The sequence below is a fragment of the Coregonus lavaretus genome (genome assembly GCF_964263955.1).
Source record: "Coregonus lavaretus genome assembly, contig: HAP1_SCAFFOLD_496, whole genome shotgun sequence".
NCBI lineage: Eukaryota > Metazoa > Chordata > Actinopteri > Salmoniformes > Salmonidae > Coregonus > Coregonus lavaretus.
The window spans coordinates 168,534-177,420 of NW_028165072.1; the positions used below are offsets into that span (position 1 = coordinate 168,534).

Sequence of the window (8,887 nt, forward strand, 5' to 3'; positions counted from 1 at the left end):
CCTGTGGTTTTCTCGAGCACGGTTATATGTCAGACATTTAAACGGCGACGGATAGCGGAAAGCAAACCCCGTATTGAGTCAATACTGTCATCGATTGGTAAACATAATCCTTAACGTAAATATCCCAGGTTCGTACACAACGATTTTCCTTACATGTTGACTTTGCGCGCAGCCTTGGCGGCGAGCTGCATCCTGTAGGCTTTGCCACGGGTGGATTTGCGAGCGGTTTGCTTGGTTCTGGCCATGGCGCTAGCTTCCCTTCCTTCTTAGACAGTCGGAGTATAGCCTCGAAATGCCCATGTGAAATGTATAAAGCCGGCAGTGGCATCTGCTGATTGGACACCATCTCCCCACCACCCCGATTGGCCCGTTACGGAGGCCTCCCCTGTCGGCTATCGGAAGGGATGCTTTGCTTCTCTTTTTTTTTGACCGCGCACCCAAAACAGTACACTGCGCACCCAAAACAATACACTGCGCGCCCATAAAACACACTGTACGCCAAAAAACAATACACTTTGCGTGCGCCCGCAATAATACACTACGCGCCCAAAACAATAGATCACTGCTGGCCTTTACACGCAATAATAGTCGCCATAGTCAAGAGTGAAATCTTGTGTTATAATTTAATGCTAGCCTGCTATGGCAAACGAGGCCAATAGTACACTGCGCGGATGCAACTGCACACTGCGCGCAGGCAAAAGCACAATGTGCGCGCAAAAGTACACTGCCGGCCCTTTATGCGCAATAATAGTCGCTGAAGTCAAGAGTGAAATCTTGTGTTATAATTTAATGCTAGCCTGCTATGGCAAACGTGGCCAATAGTCCACTGCGCGCAGGCATTAGGACACTGCCGCGCGATAATATTCGCCAAAGTCAAGAGTGAAATATTTTGTTCTAATCACCACATGTTCAGTAATGGCATTTCCCCCCTTTATTCAAATTACAACCTCTCACTTTCAGTTATTTGAAATGAAATAATCTCTCAAATATCACTATATCTAAAACAAGCCATAGAAAGTTGGTTGCAATTTCAATTAAATCATCCAGAAACGACAGAACAAACTCAAATACACTAATAGGAGAAAATATATATTTATTGATATTGTATGTTGTATAGCCTTACTTGTTGGTATCTCAGACGACCAGAACCTTAATAATAATCACCATACTTACTTCACATAGCACGGACATATAGTAGACTACTGACACTCACTCCTATGGAATGGGTATGGGGACTGGACACGCCGGGACCCAGACCCTACTGTTGTCGATCACACATATTAATGTCGTGTTCAGGGTGCTATCAGAGTTATCGGAAATACCTAGTTCCGACTGGGAAGTTTCACTTGAATGACCCTCCAAGTAGGAATTACAAGTGAGAAATAGTGAAAATGTTGTTGCCAATCTTATTGGTTTAAGAATTGTTCCGACTTCAAAACCACTTGAACACAATCATGTGGGAGTTACAACATCCCATTTTCCACGAGAATGTGAAGTTGGCATAATACAGTATTCAAGTGCTAGTCGGTACCAAGAAACGGACATTTCTGACTTGCTAACTGGTTGAACGCTTTACAATAGCCTAAGTATATAATATGATTGACATAACCACAATAGAAATGCCTTGGAAGTGCCATAAGTGAAAGCCGACATATTTCATTATTTTTACATTAACCTCTTTAACATGTATTAAATGAATAATGAAGAAAATTGTGTAATTTAGACTCTACGAAATATGAAATGCATTATGAAGAAAATCGTGTACTGTTGCCTACACGGAAAAGGGGGCTTTCTGACCAAAAGTGCACCAGTATCCCAAAGTATTAATCGAACTCAAGCATAGAAAACAGCGTTAGCATTAATAAAACAATTTTTCCCACGAATTAAGTTGCACGTAAATGTGTGTATTTTCTCACAAATGATGTTCAGAAAATCTCAAACAGTACATAGGCATACAACTACAATGTTTGAAACATTATTAAATAAAGACAACATTTCTGTATATTCATAACGTTTAATTAGCCATAATAAAGAAAATAAAGAAAAATAGGCTATCTGTTTATGGTTGTTGTGTGTTAAATTGCTGTCTTTTCGCACGAATTAAGTAGCACATAAATTCGTGTCTTTTCACACAGAAACGCACGAAATCTGATGAAATACATTATGCTACCTGTGGTTTTCTCGAGCACGGTTATATGTCAGACATTTAAACGGCGACGGATAGCGGAAAGCAAACCCCGTATTGAGTCGTTACTGTCATCGATTGGTAAACATAATCCTTAACGTAAATATCCCAGGTTCGTACACAACGATTTTCCTTACATGTTGACTTTGCGCGCAGCCTTGGCGGCGAGCTGCATCCTGTAGGCTTTGCCACGGGTGGATTTGCGAGCGGTTTGCTTGGTTCTGGCCATGGCGCTAGCTTCCTTCTTAGACAGTCGGAGTATAGCCTCGAAATGCCCATGTGAAATGTATAAAGCCGGCAGTGGCATCTGCTGATTGGACACCATCTCCCCACCACCCCGATTGGCCCGTTACGGAGGCCTCCTCTGTCGGCTATCGGAAGGGATGCTTTGCTTCTCTTTTTTTTTGACCGCGCACCCAAAACAGTACACTGCGCACCCAAAACAATACACTGCGCGCCCATAAAACACACTGTACGCCAAAAAACAATACACTTTGCGTGCGCCCGCAATAATACACTGCGCGCCCAAAACAATAGATCACTGCTGGCCTTTACACGCAATAATAGTCGCCATAGTCAAGAGTGAAATCTTGTGTTATAATTTAATGCTAGCCTGCTATGGCAAACGAGGCCAATAGTACACGGCATTAGGACACTGCTGCGCGATAATATTCGCCAAAGTCAAGAGTGAAATATTTTGTTCTAATCACCACATGTTCAGTAATGGCATTTCCCCCCTTTATTCAAATTACAACCTCTCACTTTCAGTTATTTGAAATGAAATAATCTCTCAAATATCACTATATCTAAAACAAGCCATAGAAAGTTGGTTGCAATTTCAATTAAATCATCCAGAAACGACAGAACAAACTCAAATACACTAATAGGAGAAAATATATATTTATTGATATTGTATGTTGTATAGCCTTACTTGTTGGTATCTCAGACGACCAGAACCTTAATAATAATCACCATACTTACTTCACATAGCACGGACATATAGTAGACTACTGACACTCACTCCTATGGAATGGGTATGGGGACTGGACACGCCGGGACCCAGACCCTACTGTTGTCGATCACACATATTAATGTCGTGTTCAGGGTGCTATCAGAGTTATCGGAAATACCTAGTTCCGACTGGGAAGTTTCACTTGAATGACCCTCCAAGTAGGAATTACAAGTGAGAAATAGTGAAAATGTTGTTGCCAATCTTATTGGTTTAAGAATTGTTCCGACTTCAAAACCACTTGAACACAATCATGTGGGAGTTACAACTTCCCATTTTCCACGAGAATGTGAAGTTGGCATAATACAGCATTCAAGTGCTAGTCGGTACTAGGAAACTGACATTTCTGACTTGCTAACTGGTTGAACGCGTTACAATAGCCTAAGTATATAATATGATTGACATAACCACAATAGAAAGGCCTTGGAAGTGCCATAAGTGAAAGCCGACATATTTCATTATTTTTACATTAACCTCTTTAACATGTATTAAATGAATAATGAAGAAAATTGTGTAATTTAGACTACGAAATATGAAATGCATTATGAAGAAAATCGTGTACTGTTGCCTACACGGAAAAGGGGCCTTTCTGACCAAAAGTGCACCAGTATCCCAAAGTATTAATCGAAATCAAGCATAGAAAACAGCGTTAACATTAATAAGGGTGGCAGGTAGGTTAGTGGGTAAGAGCGTTGTGCCAGTAACCGAAAGGTCGCTGGTTCTAGTCCTCGGGCCGACTAGGTGAAAAATCTGTCGATGTGCCCTTAAGCAAGGCACTTAACCCTAAATGCTCCTGTAAGTCGCTCTGGATAAGAGCATCTGCTAAATGACTAAAATGTAATAAAACAATTTTTCCCAAGTAAATGTGTGTATTTTCTCACAAATTATGTTCAGAAAATCTCAAACAGTACATAGGCATACAACTACAATGTTTGAAACATTATTAAATAAAGACAACATTTCTGTATATTCACAACTATAATAAAGAAAAATAGGCTATCCGTTTATGGTTGTTGTGTGTAGCTTACTGGTTAAATTGGTGTCTTTTCGTACGAATTAAGTAGCACATAAATTTGTGTCTTTTCACACAGAAACGCACGAAATCTGCTGAAATACATTACGCTACCTGTGGCTTTCTCGAGCACGGTTATATGTCAGACATTTGAACGGCTACGGATAGCGGAAAGCAAACCCCGTATTGAGTCAATACTGTCATCTATTGGTAAACATAATCCTTAACGTAAATATCCCAGGTTAGTACACAACGATTTTCCTTGCATGTTTTGCTAGGTCCTGCAGGACATCACCCCCTTCATCTTCCTGGAATAAAAAAATCACACACAAACACAGACATTCTTTCAATGTTGGGAACACATTTTACACACAGTAAAAAATGGGGTGTTAATATTTCAGAGTAAAGTTATTTTAACCCAGATAGAGTATTTTCAACATTTTTGAGAGTAAAGTTGCTCTATCAGTGGAGTTAAAAGTGAGTGTAAAAATCTGCAGATACGCAGTGACAATTTCAACTCTACAGCAGTGATGAATACCCGCCACTCTGCTTTGCTGAAGTTTGGCACGTACGTTGGTGGAGGAAGATTGCGAAGGAGTAGCTAGGCCACAGATATTGCTAGGTAAGTTACATCCCCGTTTTTTCAACACCAAACCGGTATTTTTTAACTTTACATAATTTTAGAGTTGTGCTGATGTCAAGGTCATATTTTAAGTTACGAGTTCCATGCGGCGGTCCCCCTTGCAGTGACCTCGTCATCAGCCAGCTAAATTAGCTTGTAAGTTCAGATGGTTGACAGTAATAACTGTTATATGATATACCCATGGAATATGTTTGATATTTTTGTGAATGGCTTGCTGTTTCATATGGCTAAAAATAGGTAACGTTAACTTAGCTAATCAGTTCGTTTGAAGGACACCACCGTTTGGCATGAGCACAGATTGTGCTTGTCATGCGGTTAGCTAGCTTGCAATCAGTATCGGTAACTGTCTTTCTTTGTGTTGCAATATTTTCACGAATGAAGTTAGTCAGAATGGTAAATACGTAAAATAACGTTCGCTAACAACAAAACATTTATACAGATAGTATTGTTAGCTAACGTTATTGTATAGCTTCCCAGGCTTCCTTACACTAACGTTAACTGTTTTTTATAAAGCTATATATAACGGTAATGTTAGCATGCTTCTGATAGTTAGCCAGCTAATGTTGGTGCTATAAAACGATAACTTAGATCACTGATTTGCATGACGGGTTTGTTTAACATTGCTTAACCATTTAATGGTTAGCTACTGTTCGAACTAAAATGGCTAATGAGCTAGCTAACTTTGACACATAGCTAGTTATTTGGTAGCTAATGGGACAATGTGCCTCTAAACTTGAACTAGCCTACACCCATTTGCTGCAGAAAATGGCAGCTTAACGTTATATTCAACCAGCACAACTTTGTCTACTTCAGCCTTTGTAATTGCAGTGTAACGTCTAAGTAATGCATAGTGCATTGCGTAGCTAGTACTACTGAGATAAATGGATAGTTAGCTAACGCTTAGTTGAACCAGCACTAAATGATGATTTTGAATATATATTTTCTTTATTAACAGAGGCAAAATGCTGTTGCGTGTTCAGCTCGGGGAAGAGCAGAAATACGTCAAGCTGTCTGAGCTGACATTCAATGCTTTCTTGAAAGAAGGTAGGTATAATAGGTTAAAGCAATACATATCACCCTAATGACAAAATAATACAGCATTAAGCTATTATCTTATGATATCTATTTAGGTCTATAGTCATTTCTGCTGTGCTTTATATTTTCAGTAACATAAAATCAGGTGCAGATCCTTGTCTTTCATCATTTTGTGAACACATGAGGCAACCTTAAGTATGAACTTGGATTCTTGTGAGAAGGGAATGCATGTTTTTCTTTTTTTTCTTCTTTTTTTAACAGTGTGTCTAAAATTCAACATACCAGAAAGCAGAAAGCCAGACATTAAGGTGTATGACCAGTCTGACACAGAAGTTGACTCAGATGTTTTTGAAGAATTAGTAAAGGAGTCACCTGGAACTTTCAGAATCATGCTGGGCAATGGACTTGGTATTCATTCATTCAATTAGTTTTTTAGTTTAAAGGCCAGAATGAGAACCTTTATTGTCTTAAAAATAACAGTTTATTGTAATATGTTTCTATGTTTTGCACAAATTTCATAATGAACAGATACCTCTCATTCATCATCATGCTCGGGTACATCTGATGACACCATCATTCTGAATTTCACTGTGTGTGACGATGTTGAAGAAGTAGCGGCTGGCGAAGGAAGCCAGCCTAAAAGGCCATGCCACATAAACTATGAGGCAATAGCAGTAAGTGGTGAACATTGCTGTTAAGTCCAATCTGAATGTTGTTTCATCATGTGACAGCATTACATATTGTTTTACAATTACGGAAAGCACATTTCTTTCCACCTATAGCTGATTGAAAAAATCCTAACATCAAAGCCTGGTGGTGAACGCATTATGCAAGAGTATGGAAAAACCAAATCTCTGACAGATGCCACCAGAAGACAGATGATCAACATACTTGCTGCTGAGATGACAGAAACACATGGGTAAGCATTAAGCATATAGATGGGCTGTAAAGAAACATTGTTATTATTTTCCGGTTATTAATTATGTAAAATGTGTTGTGCAATATCAATTCAGTGTGATGTTAACTTTGAATTCATATGCTAGGACATCCCCCCCAAAAGTGTCAGAGTGATGTATGCACAGGGGATAGTAGCTTTGTTTCCCTATCTAGAAGACCCATACTCACAACATGGATATGTAAGTAAATGGGTTATTGCAACATTATGCACATATTCACTCTATGAAATGGGAATAGTACTCCTTTATAATTTATTTATAATAATATAGGATCATTACTACGATCCGGAGAGTGGTTCCGGATACCTTGCATGGCGATTGAAGACCATACAAAGAAAAACAGCAGAGGAAAGAGGTGCCTCAGTCAGCAAATCTCCTAAAGGTATGTTTTCTGATCAGTGACATGTAATTATAATGGTGACCTGTGAATTGTACAGAAAGGATTTCTTAACACTGTATTTTGTCTTAAGTTGGTGGGCCAGGCCGTGATCGTCAGCCCTTCACCTATGACAGAGAGCCATCTGATGAGGATGTGGAAGCAGCTATTGCTGTTTTGAGACACTCTGCTGATGAAAACACTGTCCGTGAGAAGATGAAAATGACCTTCATATATCGGCAAGCAATGGTCAACGATGAAGCCAAATCATCAGATGTCTTCTCGGTCTTCCCAAGATTTCTGGACACACCAGGACTGGTATGACAACTTAATTCACTGCATCACCAAAAATATCCAATGAAGAATAAGGTAACACTCATTATTTCTGTCTTTGTGTGTTACATTGCAGATAGAACAAGATTTCAGACTTCTGTTTGGTGAGGCCACAGCCAACAAATTCTTGGAGAAGTGGCCAACCACTTTCAAAGCAAAAGTAATAAAGGAAAGCCATGGACTTGTATCCACCACAGAACTCTTGGATTTGATGCGCAATGCTGAGTCAGCTGCTGAAGTTGAGAATGGTATGAATGAACTGTTTTACTTTTTATGTGGATAATGTAGGTGTGCATTATATGTCCATAATGGTGCAAGTTGTGAATAAGAATGTTATGCTACGGCACAATGTTAACCAGGTTTTTATTTACTTATTTGTAGGCTGGGACAGTGACATGTCTGCCATCTTGCTGCTGCTACATTTGCTACCACCATCTGCACAAGGTAGAAAGAGGCCGGGAAAGATGTCTGCATATCAAGCTGTAGATCAGCTCATCAGATTTCAAAAGGTATGCTTAACAGTTGTTTAAAATATATATTCCATCATCTCAATCTTGTGCACAGTTTGAGGTGATCTTATCTATTGTCAGAGGTTAGTCACCAAAACAATTCTGTTGAATGTGTTTTTTTTTGTAGGTTGGAACCAGTGTGCAGCAGCATCTTGACAACATCACCCAAAGCAGTCAGCCCTACCTTCTCGCCCAGGGATCCACACAGAGCAGCATTCACTCCTACTTCATTGTGGTTGACAAGCATGCTCTTCCATGCAAGGCAACAGGTTCAGTATAGGAGCTTTTGACGAAGTCTTTAAAGCCCATTACGTATTTGGTACGTCATACAGTTCTTCCTTGAGCAGCTTTTTCACTTTTGTGCAAACAACCATCTATAACATCGACATGGGGGAAACAAAGGAGACTCCTAGAGTTGCTGAGTTGCGAGCAAGAATGGTGCGTTAGTTGAGATAAAACTATGAAGTGTTTTCTTTGCAAAAGTGACCATGGAAGTCCAAACAACCTTGTTAAGCACCTTAAGATAATTCATGGGCTATGTACAGGCAGGACTCTTTTTCTGAAATGTGGTCAAGAAGGATGCTCACGTTCTTTTGGTAGCTTTTCTGGTTTTAGAAAACATCTTAACAAGTGCCACGGAGAAAGTTTAGTAGATTCTATAGAAGATGATCTTTCAGACCCTCAAAGTACCGTCAACACCAGTAATATTTCTCATGTTGAAGTGTCGACTGAATGTTTAGAGGCTGAGTCAGAGTTATCTTCGCCATACATTGTAAATAGTTGTGCAGCTGTTATTTCTGATCTAAAGGCAGCAGGTGTTGGTCAAAGT

General features: G+C 39.6%; 3 long non-coding RNA genes across 3 annotated transcripts; all 3 read left to right on the top strand.

Annotated features, from left to right (window-relative positions):
- Positions 1-4,590: 4,590 nt before the first annotated feature.
- Positions 4,591-6,545, top strand: LOC311116316. The gene is made up of 4 exons (XR_014611401.1): positions 4,591-4,828; positions 5,805-5,893; positions 6,146-6,292; positions 6,413-6,545. It is a non-coding gene; the product is annotated as an uncharacterized lncRNA (long non-coding RNA).
- A 387-nt stretch (positions 6,546-6,932) lies between these two features.
- Positions 6,933-7,479, top strand: LOC311116308. The gene is made up of 3 exons (XR_014611397.1): positions 6,933-7,020; positions 7,111-7,222; positions 7,311-7,479. It is a non-coding gene; the product is annotated as an uncharacterized lncRNA (long non-coding RNA).
- Positions 7,480-7,485: 6 nt separating this feature from the next.
- Positions 7,486-8,327, top strand: LOC311116309. The gene is made up of 4 exons (XR_014611398.1): positions 7,486-7,534; positions 7,626-7,797; positions 7,931-8,058; positions 8,186-8,327. It is a non-coding gene; the product is annotated as an uncharacterized lncRNA (long non-coding RNA).
- Positions 8,328-8,887: the final 560 nt, after the last annotated feature.